This window comes from Lontra canadensis, unplaced genomic scaffold, assembly GCF_010015895.1.
Source record: "Lontra canadensis isolate GAN:19392208 unplaced genomic scaffold, GSC_riverotter_1.0 scaffold44, whole genome shotgun sequence".
Lineage (NCBI taxonomy): Eukaryota > Metazoa > Chordata > Mammalia > Carnivora > Mustelidae > Lontra > Lontra canadensis.
This window is the reverse complement of record NW_022631038.1, coordinates 11,410,614-11,431,788: the sequence shown is the minus strand read 5'-3', so window position 1 is coordinate 11,431,788 and position 21,175 is coordinate 11,410,614.

The window sequence follows — 21,175 nt, the reverse complement described above, 5'->3', positions numbered from 1 at the left end:
ACAACCACTACAATCATTTATTGAATATTTTCTGTGTAAGGTCATTTCCCCTATATTAAGTTATTTAATGCAACAGTCCTTGGGGTAGGCATTATGATTATTAGCTCAATTTTATGGATGAGGAAATTGGGGCACAGAAAGGTTATAGATTATAGGTTGTTACCTATACTCACAACTGACAAGTAGTGAAACAAGGTCCTATGGTTTTAGAGCCTTGAACTCAGCTACAACACAGACAGGCTCTGTGATGATTGCCTCCATGTCTATCTAACTCATTGACTGCATCCTTTGAATGTTGACTTGATATAGCATCATTTAAGCACCTACCTAATGGTAAATATCACTATTTATTCTAGACAGTGAAGTGTTAATATTATCATAAATGCAGTTTTACTCACTTACTAATAGCAATATTCAAAAAACAGTAGAAATTATTTTAATTGAGACTAATACTAAAGTATGTTTTGGAACCCATTATTCTGTGTCATAAAGATCTTTCAGTATATCATAGATGTATTCTGAAAATATACCTTTAAAGAAAATCCCTATAGCCATATTATTGTCATTATAGAATTAGAATACACTGAATTAAGAGCTCACTTCATGAAAAAAAAGACTAATAGCATGGTTATGCATGATTAATGAAGATCTCATATTCTCATAAACCAAATTCCTCACTCTGTAAATTATACATATTTTAGAAACTCAGTAATACTATAAAACATATGAGCATAAGAAAACATGAGTTATTTTGAGGAACAAGAATAGAGTACTATTTTGAATACATTTTGATATTTATAACAATATATTAAAATTTATTTAAAATTAACCAATTATCAAATATATGCTAGCAAGGATGTAGCTAAAAATGAAGCTGATACACAGCAGATATTTCATTCAGTTAATCATGTGTATAATACAAAATTATTATTACTCTAGATAGGGAAATATCAAAGCACTTAAACAGAAGACACTACTGCTGTAATCATCCTAGAATGCTGTAGGCTTATCCAAGTACGAATTATTGACCATTAATGTTTACATTGCATCCCAATTCCTAAAATTTCTAATCCTAGTGCTAATGTAACTTGTTTACACTCCTATCGTAAACATAATAGTCTCTTTTCAAAATCTTTATTCTTGTGTTCCTGGCAAAGTATAATTTTGGTTTTCATAACAGCTGTAAGGTGGAAAAAAAAACAGTAAGAATGGGTTATAGTAGGAAAGACAGAAAAAGAAAGCATTGTTGCTTTCGAGTAGTTTCTGAACAGTGATATTTCAACATAAAAATTATCACATCAACAACAGTAGCCAAAAAAAACTTGTTCTTTAAAAGATAAGTTCTGTAAAGTGTCCATTATAGCATTGAAAAACAAAGTCTCTTTGACAGGATAAATCCTTTCATCCCCACTTAGTACAAAAGAACTTAGAAATATAGAGAAAAATTAAATCACTCATAAAATTTTCCTATATTTCCTTTGCAGATATGTTTAAATCCTTACTCCTGTCTTATGAAAAAGTATCCTTGAGTTTGGAAGTGGATAACCTAGAGATAAAACCATGTCTTGCTACTAAAATCTGGGTGATTTTAGAGAATTTTCTGACATCTTCAGGTTTTAGTTTTTTCTCATGTAAGATGAGATAATGAAATAATTTTGCAAATATCTATGGAAAATACTGCCAATGGCAGTAGATAGAGCTTGGCAATAGTAGGCATATAAGTATATTCTGAAAGCAGACATAATTTTAATAAGTGTAATTATAGTATAGAAATAGAGATTATTTTAGTATAGAATTTTAGATTTCTACTCATTTATATAAAAATTTCCCCTATTATTATCTGACATAAAATAAGCACAGGGTACCATGTTGATCTTAGTAAGTCTGATATAATAATGTAGTAGACTTGAATAATGTGGAATATTCTACCAAGTAGAAACTTTTTTTAGACAGCTTTATTGAGGTATAATTGATATACAAAAAAGCAGAAGCCTTTTGCCAGTGACTGGGATGGGCAGAAAATTGCTTAACTTTCCACAGCTGCATTTTGTTCTTGGTTGCTGATCCGAAGATAGCATGACTGCCATTGTAGATGAGTCATTCACAGTGTAGCTGTGAGTTGGAAAATTTTGATGACAAGAGCATTTGCATGGATGTGACTCGTTTGTGTCCTGTTGCTGCCATTTATTTAGCAATATGTCCTTGGACAAATCATTTGCCCTCTTTTTGTTCTGCTTCCCTTATTTGTAAAACAAATTTGGGGATGAATTGGTCTTCTGAATTGCTTTTGGTTCTGTAAGCCTATAATCCTATGATAACTAACTGTATGCATATTGTGCATTTCCTGTGCATGAACTTCTTCTGTAAGTTGATAAACCTCCCAGTTTAGAAGTCTCCTTAGCGTTATGTGGTTTCCAATGCAAAGCACTGGATGGTAGGATACTTTCCAAGGGTCAGTACTGCCGGTGATCACTAGGAGGCACTGTGAGATGTTTTACATATTTCTTGACCACAGGTTCTCTGCCTCGTTCAGGTCTATGTGTCCTGAAGATTTGGTTCTTAATCTCAGAGGCAGAGGCTGAAGAGGGCATTAGGTTTTAGTAGGGCAAGAACTTCCCACAACTACGTCGTAAGTTTGTTTTATCTTTTTTGCCACCATGAAGAGCAAATCTTGGTCTACTTTCTGGGGTGCACCGTACATGTAATTAATGGCTAGTAGATGTGTTGAAACAGACAAAAATATTTTGAATCCCTACCTAAAGTAGGTAATGTGGTATCTTTTAGAGAGTACATAATTAAAATGTTATTGAAACAATGTAAAATGCTGCCTTTATGTTAAACCTGGTAATTTCCGATACAATTTTTTTTTAAAGTAAGCTCTCTGCCTGACATAGGGCTTGAACTCATGACCCTGAGATCATAAGTCACATGCTTTATCAACTGAGCTAGTCAGATGCCCCTATAATATTCATAAACCAAATATCTGCTTTAGTTATAGAGTGTAGCTCACAGAAGCGTTCTTCCCCCTCACAGTATTGTCTGGAATTAAGAACAAAATTATAAAAATAAAGGATTTCTTTCAACCTTCTTACTTAAAAGTATTGTTTAGTTATACTCTATAGTGTCATGTAAAGACAAACAAATTCCTTATTTTCTGTGGTATTTGGTAAAAGCATATCTACATATTATTTACTTCAAATATGTGTACCTATCTTATTAATTATTGAGAAATTATTGCACTAGACAAGGTCCAAACCCTTCATTTACTACAGCAACTGCAGTGAACATATTCCTCTCCGTTATTCATACTGATTTGTGCTGGAGATTTTGGCAAGGGCACCGTTTTGTCAAGAGTGAGTATTATAAAAAAATTAAAAAGCTGAAAATTCACGATTGTTCAAAGAAAAGTACAAAACAAAGTGCATTTCTACTCAACAAATATTGGAATGTCCTATTGATAGCATTTGAGGCTTCTTAGAATGAAGAAAAAAGTAGTTTTTCTCTAAAATTAACTGCCAAATTGTAGAACTTCTAAATAATAAAAAAAATTATTCACAATATTCCTGGTGTGTTAAGACACTGCCTGAATCAAGATAATGCAGCATGACTCAGGCTTGCTGAAATGAATCTCCACAGGACTCATGTTTTAGGGTTGTTCTACCTAGAACCTGTCTTTATGACAGAAACTCCAAAGACAAAGATTGAAAAATTAATACATGTAATGACAATAAGTAATAGAAATTGTGTGTGTCGAATGATTTGGGTTATATTTTGTAGGCAAATTTTGAGCGTTGAGGTTTGGTTAAATTTTGTTTTTCTTTTTTTACTTTGTGTTCTGTTTTTTCCTCTCTGCCCTAGCCTAACCATACCGATTCTTCTATATTTTAACTGCATAGTGACAATTTTTACCTTGAGTTATTAAAATACTGGGAATTTTGGAGGGGAATTATGTCAGATAGAGCTCTAACCTGCAGTCTTTTCAATTGTTTGGACACCACTTACTGAATACGGTAGTTTCCTTTTATTAATGGCTTCAATTTCTGCAGTTCTGGTTACCCGTGACCCACCACGGTCTGGAAACAGATGATTCTCCTTCTGACTTGTCTGCAGAAGGTCAGTAAAGGAGCCTAATGCCAGGTTCCAGTGCCTACATAACTCACCGCACTTCATCTCATCAAATAAGCATTTTGTCATCTCACATCATCACAAGGAGGGTGAGTACAGCACCATAACGTGTTTTGAGAGAAAGAGAAACCACATACACGTATCACATGTTGTTATACTTCATTTTATTATTAGTTATTGTTGTTAATCTCTTACTGGGCCTAATTTATAAATTAAACTTCTTCATAGGTCCATATGTATAGGGAAAAAATATCATATATATAAGGTTTAGTTCGTAGTATCCACAGCTTCAAGCTAGAACTGGGGGACTTGGAACATATCCTCCCATTGATAAGAACGGACTACTGTAGTCTGTTTTCTTTTTTTTTTTTTTTTTTAAGATTTATTTATTTGAGAGGGAAAGGGAAAGTGCACACAAGTTGGGGAAGAGGCAGAGGGAGCAGGAGAGAAAGTCCTAAGCAGATTCCATGCTGAGCCCAGAGCGGATGCTGGGCTCCATTCCCCGACCCTGAGATCATGACCTGAGCTGAAACCAAGAGTCAAGACAATTGACTGCGCCACCCAGGCACTCCTCATTTTTTGTTTTTAATGTTACTAAGGCTTATTGATTATGCATGGAGACTCAAAAGTAGTAATCATCAACCATAACTTCCTGTTAGGCACAACCGAGAAGCTTTGGAACACACCAATGCCTGAAACTCACATCCAGGAATTGCAAGTTTATCGATCTAGTGCAAGTCCCATGTGTTAATGTTTCAATCACCTGTTATTACTTAAGTGTGGCCAGGTGGAGCCCTGCTCTAGGGTTAAACTGCTGCAGTCTGTAGTAAGTTCTTTCTCTCTGTGTATGTATTTACTTAATGTATCTGTGTCTCAGGTTTCTCACTAAGAAAATCAGCATATTAATCATGGAGATACTGTTACCAAAACCGGAGCTCTGCTGCTCATCGTTTGAAAAGCCAATACTCAAGTGGTGGGTTTTGACTGGAAAGGAATATGAGCTTTTTTCAGGAGCACCTGAGGAGAATGCAGACTCTTGTCCAAAGAGGTTAACTCTGCAGTTTCTGCCTGGACCAGTGGTTGTTAGGAGTTTAGGGGCAGCGAATCAGTAAGGGAAGTACAGTGGTCTGTAACATTTCTCGGTTAGGTGCAGACTTGAAGGTACCGGCTACCAATATTTTCTCAGTGCTCTGAGGTTGTGTGAGGGGATCTGGTTCCTTGGTGCCACAGTGGGAGGGGGATGGGTAGGCACTGTGCCATTGTGCAAGAGGGTCTGGTGATGCAAAAGCGCTCTATTCTTTTTTAGGAAAGAATGCAGGATCTATAGATATGGAAAGAAAGGTTTAATCAATCACATGGGCTAAGGGTGCTTGTTAAGACTTGAAGACCATTAAGTTGGCTGGAGAGGCTAAGATGTCTTCAATACTTTAAGAATTACATAATAAAATTCAGAAATAATTAGATACAATGAGAGAGATGGTTGTGAAGAAAGGGATCTAGATATCCCAGAGGAAGTGACATAGCAAAAATTCTCATTAAAGGAACTCAGAGATATTTTATGACATTAGAAGTGCAAAGGATAAAATACTGCATGTTGATCCAAACTTAGAAATGAGACAATTCATCTTACTTCATATCATAAGTTATGTAACGAGAAGGCTAGCTAGCACTGTTCAAACTGCTCTTAATAACTCTTTTACAAAGATGTAAAATAGTTTAATTTTCAATGTTTCTGATGCTTTTCCTTAAGGTACGCTAAATATATATTATTTTAATTATTGTTAATTTCCCTAAACATTGATAACCAGCAATAGGAGAGTGCTTAATGTTTTTTTACAGAAAATTTCATAGGTCATAAAACAATCATAACTTTTCTCCCTTAACTACTAAGACCACTTTGTAGGGATGCCTGGGTGGCTCAGTTGGTTAAGCGGCTGCCTTTGGCTCAGGTTATGATCCCAGGGTCCTGGGATTGAGCCCCATGTCCGGCTTTCTGTGCAGCGGGGAGTCTGCATCTCCCTCTCCCTCTGCCTGCTACTCCCCTGCTTGTGGACTCTCTCTCTCTGAAAAATAAATACATAAAAATATTTTTAAAAAGATCATTTTGTATTTTGAGAATATACTATTGGAAACCATTAAAAACATATTTAAAAACATAACATAACCATTAAAAACATATAAAGGCTCAGTCAGTTGAGCATCCAACTCTTGGTCATGAGATGGAGCCCTGCAATGAACAACTCCTATCCCCACACTGATAAGGGAGGCTGCTTGTCTCCCTCTCCTTCTGCCCCTCCCCCTGCTTCTGTGATCTCTCTCTCTCAAATAAATAAATAAACCTTTAAAAAATAAAGGTAGAGGGTAAATCAGATATATATTCGAGGAAGTGGGGAATATATACCATGTAGAGCCATGTAGGCCATGTAAGCAATTTGGCTTTTACTTTGAGTTCACTGAGATGCCACTGCAGAATTTTAAGGGTAGGATTGGTTTAAGAGGACTTAGTGGAGATTCATCTGTAGGGAGGGAACACTATACCCTGAGAAACTAATGACATAAATCCAGGTTAGAAGTAATGGTGGCTCAGAATAGAGTAGCAGCAGTGGAAACAGTAAACAGTAGTCATATTCTAAATATATCTTGGAGTTCAAACCAATAGGATTTTTGGTGAGCTGGGCATAGTCTGAGAACCAAAGAAAAATTAAAAAAATAATTCCAAATTATTTGTTTTGAACTCTTAGAAGACTGAAATTGCCATTAACTGAGATTACTCATCATTAATACTACAGATGAGCAGGTTTGTAGGAATTTAATTTTGGTGTTGAATTGTCAAATCTGAGGTGACACTAAACATTCCTGAGGAGAAATCAAATAGGTGGCTGAATACATGTGAGTCTGGATTAGAGAGGGAGTTTCAGTGCTGTTGGGATATTGGTGATTGGTATGTAAGTCACAATCCTGGACAAGATCAAGAGTAAAAGAACCATGGAAGATGGTTTCTGGGCACCTACATTAAGAAGTCTGGGAGAAGATGATAGGAGGAAGTGGAGATGCAACATGGGGGGGTTGGGAGGTAGGAAAAGAATAAATGAAACAAGAAGGGATCGGGAGGGAGACAAACCATAAGTGACTCTTAATCTCACGAAACAAACTGAGGGTTGCTGGGGGGAGGGGTGTCAGGAGAGGGGGGTGGGGTTATGGACATTGGGGAGGGTATGTGCTATGGTGAGTGCTGTGAAGTGATTCACAGACCTGTACCTCTGGAGATAAAAATACATTATATGTTTATAAAAAAAATAAAAAAATTAAAAAAATAAAAAAGTCTGGGAGAAGAGGAAGAATCAGCAGTTAAGAACAAGGAGAAGTGAGTGGAAAAGTGCTTAGAAAATCTAGAGGGAGTGGAGTCTTGGAAAGCTAGAGAAGAGAGTATACCAAGGAGGTAGGAACACTAACTCAAATGCTGTTGCTCGATCAACTAAACTGAAGGTGGGAAATTGACCAATGCATTTAGAAACATGGAGAAGAAACTGTCACCCTTGTGCAGGGCAGTTTTGGTGGAGTTAGGGGTAGAGCAAGCAACAGCTTGACTAGAGTACATTCCTAGAGAAAAGGAAGAGGGAAACTAGAGATATTCCTTCACAGAATTTTACTAGAAGTCAGAGTAGATAAACAGAAAAATGTGGATGAAAAATAAGTTCAATTCTAGAATGAAGATAACTTCAATAGAAGTTTTAAGCTTAAGAGTTTGACTGCATTTTCCTGGCTCTACAATTTCATGTACACATATCATTGGAAATCTTATAAACTAAAATATATTTTAAAAAATTATTTTGAAAGTATATAACAATAGGCCCATGCACTTAAATATAAACTTATTTTGATTCTGCAGTCAGTTTAATTATGTCAAACTATTGACACAATTAATATGCAAAAGGGAATAAGTTATACAAAAATATATATGTTGCATGTTCTATGTTTGGAAAACTGTATTGCAATACTATGGCCTTATTATGTCAATGAGCATATTTCTTTACTACTCTTGCCTTTACATTTTCTTGATTCTTTCTTAATATAATTAAATGTAATGTTGGAATCAACTGCTAAAATATTCATACAGACATAAAAGAGGAAAGCAGGTTAATTTCTTTTAGAAAAAAAATACAAAATGGGACAGGGGCCAACATTTCTTCATTGTTATTAAACATTTCAACCTAGAATGAAGTACAAGAATCCAGTTTTATGGAATGTAACTGAGTACAACGTCTAGCTCTTTGCATGGCCAATACCAAGAAATGATCAACCAAAAGCTGGTGTTTAGTTCTTAATCTGACTTTGAGCCAACAACATACACTAATCATGTTAGACAGGATACATTAAAAGTTTAAAGATACCATTATCTTTCCTAATAGAAATCCCCAAACTGATTCCTAGGAACTAAAAGGCAAGAATCACTGTATCTATCAATGTTTATGAAAACTATTTTTATTTCACTAATTATAGCCCCTTATTTCCACTGGCAAGCAATTTTAAGGTCTTTTCTGGGAAACATGGCTGTAAGAAAAGGACTCTAAAACTGAGCGATTTTATATTAACAAATGGATCTAGCTCTGTGGTTCTTAAATGAGATCAAATAAATAGCACAGCTTGTGATATTCAGTGACTGTGGTGGTCAGTTGCTTAAAGAGGGGACATCTGGCCCTCATGACTGCATGTGAGCTAAGTATACCAGCTGAACAACTAAGGCTACTGGAGGTTTTCAAGCACCTATGGGAATATGGGTCATGATTATTTAGGGAAAAGCCTTTGTCAATATTCCAGAGCATGACCATGAATAACACATACCTATTTGTATTTAGTGATGAATTATTTAAGGTGTGTATTTTAATTTTTCTTCTGGCCAGAGGACAACTAGCTGAAACAATGTCTACTGGACTCGTATGTCACAGGGATAAGAGGAAAGCCCAGAATTTAAAAGATCCAATACAGACAATTTATATATAACGCACATTGTCAGGGAGTGCTATCTGCGCTTCCTTAAAGACAAAATGGTCTATCATATTGCCCAATGTACTGATTTAGCTTTTATTTTTATAATGTTTAGAGTGAAAAATATAGCACAAGTCATCACTTGTGAAAAAGAAAAGACTGTTTCTTTCTGATGTTTTCTCTCCAAGTAATAGCGACTTTTGAATAGTTTTTCTCCACATGCATTCAGAAAGAGGATAGTGCAATACTTAGGGTTGCAATTTAGGGGACATGTTGGGTAAAGAGGTACTGCGTCACCCCACAACCAACGAGCAGAGAGGCCTGAGCTCTGTTAGAAGAATCAGGCCCTCTGAAGGAACATTCTAAAGGAGCACACATAGCTATGAAGTTTTCTTTCTCTTTTAGGACCACATCATTATATGGGCTCCCTGTAGCTCTTCCATGATAGATGTAAGAAACAGTTCAGTCTCAATATTGTGTCTTCATAGTTTTCCTTTGCAAAAGAAAAGCTGATGCTTAATGCCCTTTTTATTACACTTGAGTTGTGTACCAGATCAAGCAATAATATGAGTTATATACCAGATAAAGCAGTAAGACTGCCAGTGGCCACCTCTCCCTTGACCCTCAAGTCTATGCCATGAAATGGGGAGGATTTAGAGCACTTATTATGAGTGAGGCCTTCTTTCCTATCACAGAAGCAGAGATGACTGGTGTTCCCTTTTTACAATTTCTCCCATTAGAATAGTCACATAAACTTCTGTTAAATGGAAAATTCTTAGTTTCTAAATATAACTCAAGATTGCATTTATGGAACAAGATAATTTCTTATTTCATGTGTTACAGGTGCTTTTAATTATTTGCAGTTTTAATATATGTAAGCAAGAAAAGATTATAGACATTAGATGTATAAATCATGTTCTTAGCGAAATAATAAAGTTTTGTTGCAAGAAAATATGACACTACTACATTTTTAGAGGAAGTTATCTACTAATAAAACAAGGGATTGCAAAGTCTCTCTGGTATTACCTAACTACTGGAAAACAGGGTGAGAATTTTTTAAATTTGTGGTTCTTTTTATATGTATTTGAAAAATGCAAATGAACTAGAAAAAAAAAAAGAGTTTCTGTTGAAATATTAACTGGCCAGAGAATCTCATCTACTATTTCATTCATATTTTTTTGCTTTATTTTTATCATTTTGAATTTTTTAGCTCCAAACTATAATATTCTGGATAAGTTATAAGTACATCAAAGTAACTTGATTAGAAAGATATAATTTAATTCCTTACAAGTACACTCTGATTTTACAATGAAATTTACTCCAATTAAAATTCTTATGGCTTAATGGAGGTATAAATGATATTCAATAAACTGCACATTTAAAAAAGTTTTGATTTGATGAATTTTGACACAAGTATGGACCCATGAAACCATCAAGAAAATAATGATAGTGAACATGTTCTTCCTTCTTTATGGTGCTTCCTTCCCCTTCTTCCTTATACCCCCACTTAGTGCCAAACAACTCTGACAGCCTTTCTATAACTCTTCAATAGTTTTCACTTTCTAGAATTTTAATTATTTTTTAAAGAAACCATATATTAGGTACTCTTTTTTGTCTGTTTTTTTTTTATTCATGATGATTATTTTGAAATCATCCTTGTTGCTGTGTGTATTGATAGCTTACTCCTTTTTATTACTGAAAATAATTCCATGGTAGGATATACTCTAGGTGGCTTATGCATTCATGTGTTTTAATGTCCATTGAAATTGTTCTCAGTTTGCAGTTTTTACACATAAAGTTGCTATCAACATTTATGCACAAGTCTCTGTATGGACATGTGCTTTCATTTCTCATGGGTAAAATCTCCAACTATAATTACATGTGTTTTCAATTTCTCCTTGCATTTCTATCAGTTTTTGCCTGATACAGTTTACAGCCCTATTATTAAGATATTAAATAATTAGGATTTTTATGATTTCTTGCTGAATTAACTCCTTATGAATTAATCTTATCTCTGATAATATTTTTTTGCTATGAAATCTGCTTTATCTGCTGTTGTATTCAGTTTCTAATGATACAAAAGGAATGACCACATGTTTAGTGACTTAATACAACCTTCGTCCTTCTATCAGTAGTCAGGCGTGACTTGTCTGTGTCTTCTGCTCAGAGTCCAGTCTGAAGGCATGATTGAGGAAGAAGCTACTCCCAAGCTCTTTCGGGATGTTGGCCAAATTTATTTTCCTGCAGCAATATGACTGTAATCTTTGGCATTTTGTTCATTGTCAGATGGAGGTCATCCTTGGCTCCTAGAGACTGATGGTAGTTGATAGTTCCTGTTCAGGCTCCTGCAACATGGCCACTCATTCCATCAAGCTCTCAAGGAAGGCCACTCTCCTCAGGCGTATTTCTACTGTGAGTTGGAACCACCCAGAAAGATCACCCTTCTGGTTATCTCACAATCAATTGACAACATCGTGATGATTAATAACATCTGTCAAATTCTTTTATGTTTGACATTTTCTGTTTGCTGAAACAAGTTCCAGGTCCTGCCCACACTCTAGGGGTGCATACAAATATCAAGGGTGGGGGTCATGGGGTGACCCTAAGGTCCATCAACCATGGGTACTAATAGAGTCACTCCAGCTGCCATTTGATTAGTGTTCCTTGACATACTGGGTTCCATTATTTTATGTTTAACCTACATGTGTCCTTATATTTAAAGTATTTTGAGATTTTTTATTTTTTTGCTTGGATTATTGTTAAGGTAGCATACAATTAGGTGTTGGGTTTTTTTATCCTGATAATTTATATTTTAATTGGTGCAGTTTGGTCCTTTTAGTGGATTTAAATATTTAGGGATAGGTGAGGATTTAAATCTATCATCTTGCCTTTATTTTCTATTTATCTACCTATTCTTAGTTCTTTTTTCTTCCTTCTTTTTGATTAATTAAATATTTTATGATTCTATGTTACTTTCTTTGTTAGTTACCTATTATTTTTTACTTTGTTTTGAACAATTGTTGGGATTTATAGTATGCATTTATAATTTATCATAATCTACCTTCAAGTAATATTCACATATAGTATAAAAAATGTTACTATAGTACACTTCCATTCCCCCACTCTCAGTCTTTTGCATTATTTCTTCATATATTTTACTTCTACCTATTTTCTAAACTGGATTTTATATCTGGCATCATTTCTTTCTAGCTAGGAACATTTTTGTAGAGCATGTCTTGGACTCTGACTTTTTCAGCTTTTTATATCCGATAAAGTCTTTATTTCATCTCATTTATAAAAGATAATTTGCTTGGTATAGTTTCCTAGGTTAAAAGACGTGCTTTAATTAACATTAGTATTAATATTGCTTCTGTGTTTTTGCTTGTATTGTATCCATCAAGATGGTTGGCATTCCTTTTTTGTCCTCCTATACATAATAGCCACCTCTACCCATCCAGCTGCTTTCAAGATATTCTCTTTACCCTTGGTCTTAAGCAAGTTGATTATGTGAACTTCCTGCCTTGTTGCCTTCCTTCCTGGCTTACTCAGCCTTTTAGAAGTCTGTTGGGTTGTGGCTTGCAAGTGACACTTGCTGCCTACCACCAAAAGCAGCAGTCTCAGGATGTCAACCTACTGCATGTTTTTCAGGTGCCAGTTCATCAAGAAAGAGAGGAATCACACAGACACTAGATAAATTAGCATGTTAGTCACGCGGGGAAATATAGGGTAAGATCAGCCTCAATAGCCAGCATTGGTTCTTTATGGCCAAAAAGTCCTGTCCCACAGCCAACACAAGGAAATAGTATGGATCCACCCTCTTATGCTACCGTGAAGACCCCAACATCCCTTCCCCATCAGAAATAGAACAATGAGGTTGGCCAGATGCCTTAAAAGAAGCGTCTCTCCATGCTTTCCTCTCCCTTTTCGTACTCTATTCTGTGAATTATATCATCCTGTCTTCTCTAGATGCTGAGGTCCCTCTCCTCAACTCAGAGAGATTGCCAGACTTGGCCTGGGTTCTCATGCCTAAATGTCAGCCTCCTAACTCTATCAAGGTAACTTGGGCATCATAGTGATTCACTCTTCCCTTTCTCCTCTCTCAGGGATCACTTGTCTGCCTTGTGCCTTGAGTGCAATGTATGAAAATCACTGTGTGATATATTTTGTGTGTTATTTTTTGGTGTTTTAGATGAGAGTATAAATCCAATTTCTATTACTGCATCTTAACTGAAAAAAGTCCCCAGTTTAAATTTAAAGGTTTCTCTTTTCTGTGAAACCTAGATGTAGGTTAAAATACAAGTCTTGCATGTTCCGGAGTTACACAAATCTCATGACATTTTAGATACCTTTTATACATTTGCTAATTTTTTGCTTCAAATCATTTTGTAAATTCTAATGGACTGTATGAAAACTTGACAGAAAATTTTAAGTTTGGATTTTGATTGATCTCTATTCAAGTACATAGTAACCTATTGTTTTAAAGCCTTGAGAAATGCTAATGTTCTATAGAGGCTAAATTTTTTTTAAATTTAAATGCAATACTTATCCATGAACAGCTCTATGAAAAGGTGAAACAAAAACTCACCTTGTAGGTTGCATATTTTAAATAGATGTATGAACCTCAAAGAGGTAAATATTTGATCAAGTTGAGCTGTGTTGTTAGTTATAACTATCACGATCTACACCATAACCCTGTGATCATTGGACGTAATGTTCCTTGCTGTCCAATAGAATTCTTTCCCTCTTTCTCCTTCTCTCTGTCTTCTAATTTATTTTTATAATGTCTTAACTTGTGTCTTTTTACAAAGGCCGTAATTTGGGCTTTGTTAAAATTTTGTTTTATGACACTGTGACAGATAGGAAGTAGCAGGTCCGTTGTCTGGTGAAAAAACAATTATCATCACTCTAATGACCCTAATAAATGAGAAAAAAATGAAACAAAAGATCACCATATAGGTGCATCAGAACCAAATTATGATAGGTATCACATGATCAATAATGTTCTATGGGGAACACAAAAACAAGAAAAATTAATGAAATAGCTGATATCTGTGATGACAGATGTGAACAGATGTTTGCCACTGGCAAAATGAGAATGAGGAGCAGAAGCAGAATTCCTGTAACCTTGACCATTTATCAGCTATCAATCCACCTACTAGCTAAATAATCAAGACATAGTTTACACTAAATGATGATAAATAAAGAGAATGGAATACCATATTCAATGTAAAGAGATAATTATATGAACATAAATTATGCAATTTAGGATTTTTTTATAATAGGATGAATAAAAATTCTTTGGACATTATCAAAATACTTATTGAATATAAATGCTGAATTTAAAGAATAGGTTGTCTAAATTGAGTTTGGTATTCAATATTTAATGTTTTTAATAATTTTGAAAAGCAGCTAGACTAATAAAATACTGACTCCGGAATCAGACTATCTTGTTTCAAATTCTGGCTCCTCCACTTTCTAGCTATGTGTACTTCAATAAATTATATAACCATTCTGTGGTTCAATTTCTTTGTTTTTGAAAGGATATCAAAACTATATCTTCTTTAGAAAATTGTTATGTGCATTGCATTAGTTAATACAATCAAAGCTATTAGAAAAAAATGCCTGGCATATTAGAATGTTGGTTGTTTAAATAAAGCAATAAAATTGGTGCTGGATACAAAAACTGTGGTACACAAAAACAGACAAAACTGTGATGGTAAGAAAGACAAAATATAGGTCAGATTATATAATTTCATACACACGCACAGACGCACACACATCCAAATGAGATTTTTAGATACAGATGAACAAAAATGCTTACAGAAATTTCTAGTACTATATAAATTCTAAATTAATTTCTAGTACTATATAAATTCTAAATTCTAAATTAATTCATAATTCAAAGGGCTACCATTACTAATACTCAATGTCAAATGCAAAAGGACGATGATATTTTATTCTTTTTTTTCTTTTCTATATATAAATATAAATATATATATTTAAAGATTTTATGTACTTATTTATTTTGGGGGGGTAGGGAGGGTAGGGAAAGGAATCTCAAGCCTGTGTCAGGCTCCACTTGTCAGGGAGCCTGACACAGGGTTTTCCACTCCTCTTTATTTTATGTGTTTGGATAGTGCTCATTATCCTCTTTTATGTGCTCATTTAGTATGTTTATTATTGATTTTTCCCCTCTTCATTACAGTGTAAGTTCCACAGGGGGGGAGGGAATCTGTCTGCTTTGTTCACTAATGTTGCTCAACCCCCCTGAGAACAAACCAAGCACTTAATTAAAGACTAGTTGTATTAAATTGACTAAGCTACATTATCAAGAATTTGATGCCAAAAAGCAGACCATTCCCTGGTCATTAACCTCTTTCTGGAAGAGAGTTTTATATAACACAAAGTGGGACAAAGAACCCTCCAAAGAATTTATGAGCACTGTCTTGAACACGCAGATCTATCCTATAATTGTGGATCCTCAAGTAACTATTTAAATTAAATAAACCTTAATTTGCTTAAATGGTAAGATAGCTCAACAAGATAAAATATGTGGAACAGTTAAAAAGCTAAATTAGATAAAAATATAGGGAATGCCCAGTATAGTCCCCAGAAATGAACTGGCAAACTAATGAAAAGACAGTTTCCTTTTATCCTTCCCACTATTTCCTTTCTGGTTTCAATTTCCTTGCCCTGGGGAATCATGGCTTTAAAGACCAATTTTTTTTTTTGTTTGCTTTATTTGAATGCATTTTGTTAAATCCTTTCATTGTACCAATTATTATGCTGTTATAATGTTATGTATATTATTATCTGCCGTGAATCTGAATTCTTAGAACTAATCTTCTAAAAATAATGTATGTACCTCAAGAACAAATTAGAATTAGTCCAAATGTCAGTCATTCATAACTCTACTTTAGGAGACAAATTAAAATTTTTCTCTGCAAGAAGATTATGATTTATTATTAATAAGAGAAGATCACTTTTGAAAAAAATAATGTAAGGGTCTCCAATTTTTCTATATCAAAAACAAGTTGATTTAGGAATGATTGCTTTTAATAGATGGCATGATTTATCTCAGTTTATAGATAAAAACCAAGTTATATGAGCTCTTTATGTACAATCTATCAGTCAATCAATTTGCAAATCATTCATGTTATTCTTATCACTTAGTTCATTTCTCTAATACCGAGTAGTCTCTAGCCCAAGGAGTTGTAATATAACACTGTTATCACATATTCATGGGAGAACTCTGTCTCCACTGCTTTAAACTGTCCAACATCTTTGATTTAGTTAACCTATCCGTGAAGACTGCTAAAAGTGTTCTCATGTAGAATACATTGAGATTCAGTTGAATGGAGTTATATCTTCTTACTATTTTGAAGCCTTCATGAAAAGGTGTCCCACTTGACTCTATAACAAACTCTTCCTTTCATGCTTAAAATGTAAAATAAAGTAGATTAAAGAAATTCAGTCTTAAAGAGAAGTATGATTGATGAGACTCTCCACCCCTCTTCTATCCAATCTTACCATGAACACTTTAAATATTAGAAGATTAAAGTGTGTGCCATATAAGTTAAGGGTGTTTTAAATGAGAAAAAGTTATCTTTAGTAATTCAGAAACCCTGACATATACTTCTTCCCTCTATTTCTTACATCACAAAACTGAATATTTCTTTTATGTCATGTTTTTACTTAGCAACCATCTTTTTTCAAAGACAAGATAAACCAAACAACAGAACAAACAAACAAACTAGGAACTATATCTAGGATAATGTAGCACATATTCTTAAGGAACACTACAACCTTGAACCTAACTCTAAGACTCCTAAACCTAAGAAAGAATAAAAGCTCTCCCACTGCTAAGAAGAAAATGATAATAATGTGAAATGACAATGAATCAACTTGCAACCTATAAGTAAATGAATGAATGAGACTGAATTGTTTACTTCCCATTAGTTCCAACCCAAGGGTTATTAAGTCTTCAGCAATGAATGAAAGAGAGAGGTAAAGATGGAGAGGAGACAGAAAATAACTTTTTTTAGCACTAACTATATGGAGGGCACTTGGCTATGAGATTTTATATTTAACTGGATTTATTTTTTTCAAATGACCCTGAAGGGTGGTATAACTGGGTCTATTTTTCTAATGCTTAAATATGAACCTTAGTTAAGTCAAGCCTTGTTAGACTTTGTTGAGTCTTGACCTTGCTTGCTTAGCTAGTAACAGGCAAGACATCAAAAGGTTCACCAAGAGGAAAGATATCTGATAAATACTATACAATTGGAAGAGAATGAGGCTATAGTCAGGGCTTGTGATGCTGGATTTATTAACGGCATTCAAAATATGATTGCTAAATCAGTTGAAATGTTACATAAGGACCTACAAAGACTTACTCCTCTTGAAAATAATTAAAACCCTGAGAGGGTAAATTTTCTTCTACAAGAGTAGTACTTTAAATAATAGTCAAACCAGGTATATGGACTTTTCAGTTATTAAGGATTTTTGTTTGTTTACCTATTCAGATTTTAGATAAGATTATCTGACACAAAGATTGGGAAAAGAGAAAAATAGGTGATTGTAATCTCTTAGGTTCTACCAGAAATGCTGATTGGTACAAGTGGTCTAACAAGACGGGTGACAAAAGTGCTTGGGGACCAATAAACCCCGCATGGTTGCTTCCCTTAGACAGGTGGTTGCAGAATTCTTACACTATAAATTAAAGAAACAGTTGGAGCTCACCTTTAAACGTCAGCTTTCCTGTCAAAGCCCTGACAAGGTGATCTGTGGCACTGACTCACTTTTAGCAACTGTTCAAAGGCACATTTTTAGTATCAGATGCTTAGTTTAAAGAAAATACATTCCATTGCTATGGAGTGATAGCCTCTAGCTTATTCTCTTGTGTCTACCTTTACAAGTTGAGTGTTCATTTGGACACAAATGTTATGTTTTAATGTAATACATGAATTGAGATTCAAGACTAAAACAGAACAAATAACAAGTGAAGAAAATGTTGTGATTTGAATCATAATTAGTCAAACAGAACAGCATTTCCTCTTAAGTGTTCTGTCTTTTCTTTCATTTTTTTAGGGAACGGACACTTGTTATTACTTTACACATTTATGCATATTTAGCATTTACACATACCATGAATTTTTCTAGTTGATAAACAAATCTGCATATGAGTATATTGGTTATTTTTGGTAGATGAAGCATACTTGGGCCTGAGCTTTTCATGTCTTTAGAACTTAAAAGAAATAAACATATTTAAATTGGCTTTTTTCTGGAAAGGTTGTATAAATTTGAAACTCATTTTCTTATCTCTAATGGGATGATAACCCCTAACACACAAAGATTTGTTAAACTAGATTGATATATGTGAACCCTGCATATATTGACATATATTGAATCCCACTGCCTAATTATATCTATGGCTTGAACACTAACCAACACAATGAAACAATGAGAATTATATAACATACTGTCTGGCACATAGAAAGATCATGATAAATTATAGCAGTGATGATGATGCTAATGGTGATGATGATGGTTTTTATTATTATATCAGCAGACATTTAGTTACCTACTCTGGTCGATACAAGATAGGTCTTGAAACCATGTAAATCTTGTTTATCTATTGTTAGCCTGATTTTTAACTGAAATTTGATGAAATTAGTGGTATGACTCTAAATGACCTGGATGATAGGTGGATGTAAATTGGAGAATGAATGGTGAAATGTTTAATGAGTGAACTTTAGCACTAACTGAGCATTGCAATAGTACCTGGAGGAAGGCATTGGAGAGCAGTCAGCTCTGAGAGCCAAGTTGGAGAATCAGTCAGGTGAGAAGGGAGAATTACTTCCTTCTGATTAGAAACACAGAGCCACGGGAATTTGTTCTGCTGATGAGCAGACACGTAACATAATGGAGATCTTTTTTTCTTTCTGCTTTTGCCTGGAGAGAGAGAAACAGAAAAAGTCTTCTAACAAAGAATAAGAGGAAATAGAGCAGGGACTTTCTAGATGATTAGGAAGACCAGGAAAGCAAAAAGGATAGCCATCTCCCTAATGGACTTAGGGGATTGAACGGAGGAAAACCACCAGCAGAAAACTCGTTCATAAATTCTTTTACACCCATTGCCCTGGAATCACCAAATTACTCTTACATAAATGACCTGAAAGGTTGCTTTGGGCTGAGGTGGTCTCCTAGATGTAGTATGGTATTGTGGGAAAAGAAATGGCTTTGGGTGCCGGCTGACCTGGGTTTCTGCAATTGCTGGTCCTACACTGATAACCTTGTGCAAATTATTTAACCTCTCATAGATCCAACTTCTTTGTTAATAAAAGGTACACAGTAATATCCCCAAAATATTACAGTTAAGAGCAAATACAAACACAATTTATGTAAATAGCTTGTTGCAGAGAATACTCAGAAAAATAATCTAACGTCTAAAACTATTCCCCCTTTATCTCTTCTACTGACTCATCTTTCCCTTCCTTCTTAACAGGATTCTTGCCTCCTGTTCTATCATCATTTGTCATTCCCAGTCAATATCAATTTATTCTATGTCTTCAATAATCAAATACATAATGACACCTCACTCACAAGTTGTTTTCTAAGCTCCAGAACTGCTTTTAAAGGGCAAACTAAATTTCCACATGTATGTCCTATAGACTCAACATATCCCAGAGTAACAGCATCAGATTACCTCTTAACCCCTTTCTTCTCCTCCAGTTATCACTAGCTTAATTATTGGTTATTTATTCTGAAAGAGTAATCCAGAGTTTGACTCCCTTATTTGTCATTTCCAATTGGGTAAAAGATCATATTATTTTCTAATATTTGGAACCTAGACACATTGCCAATCATGAAATTTAAGTCTACATCATCATCTGAGCTCATCTTTTTAAAGAGTCTCTTTGCCTCAAACCTCTTTCCTCTCTACTAAATCACCAAAATTTGTCTTGGGTTCTGTGGAAGTCAAACCTTTTACAACCAGGCACAATTAAGCTATACAAAAAAGAAAAATCAGTAAAAGAATCCACATAAACTAGAGGTAGAAAGAAACGGTATGTGATTACATTAAGTTGCGCTGCCACAAATTCTGGGTTGGTTTTAAGTTATCTTATCTCTTGTCAATTAAGAAGTTTAATCATATATAAAGCATTTGTTCATACCGGAATAAATAGGAAATATCAAAATCTACACTGAAGGCTTGAATTCTTGCCCCTTCACTCTTAGCTGATGACATTAACTTGTACTTTCTCAGAAAAAAACTGGGATCAGTCAATATGAACTCATCTTCCCTCGTTTCTATAATAAACTATTCAGTATATTTACCTGACATCTTTCTCTTTCCTGTTTTACATGATGCAGTTTCTCCAGTTGTTGCTAAAACAAATGTGCATCTTTAGTCATAGTCGGGGAAAAACATGTCCACATAAACCAATAATCCACAATGTATGAATTATGAATTTAGGTTCTGCTATCCAGGTCATTGTTCCATAAATATTATAGCCCTTTCTATAAACTGTGCATTTGTTTTCTAAAGAATAAATACATATATGCTTCCCTAAGTGAAGATAAACATAATATAATAAACAAAAAAAAACAAGAAAAAAAATCTATTAATGATACCACTCCCCCACACTCCCTTACTCCTATCAGCATTGAATGTCGTGCGGGAGAAGCTAGCCAATGTAGCTTCTTGCACTTCCTGAATACTCTCTCCTTTTATTCTGGCTTATATTTTCACAATTTGTTAGAAAACAACTCTTTAGAAAATACTCTATCAGACTACTGGTTTTAATTCCTTATACCCATTTATCTTATATCAATTTTCACCTTACATAGCTCTTCTGGGGCATTGGGCATTTTAGTACCCTTCTTAACGTGTTAAAGTATGATAAAGAATCAAATTTCTGCCTTCTGTTTTAAGTTACTCTTTAAGAAGAGCATTGTCTATAAAATGACTTTCACAATGTAGAATGCTGATAAATATATATCATTCTAAAAGAATCTTCAGTATTCAGACTTGACTGTTAACTATAATACATCACTGAGG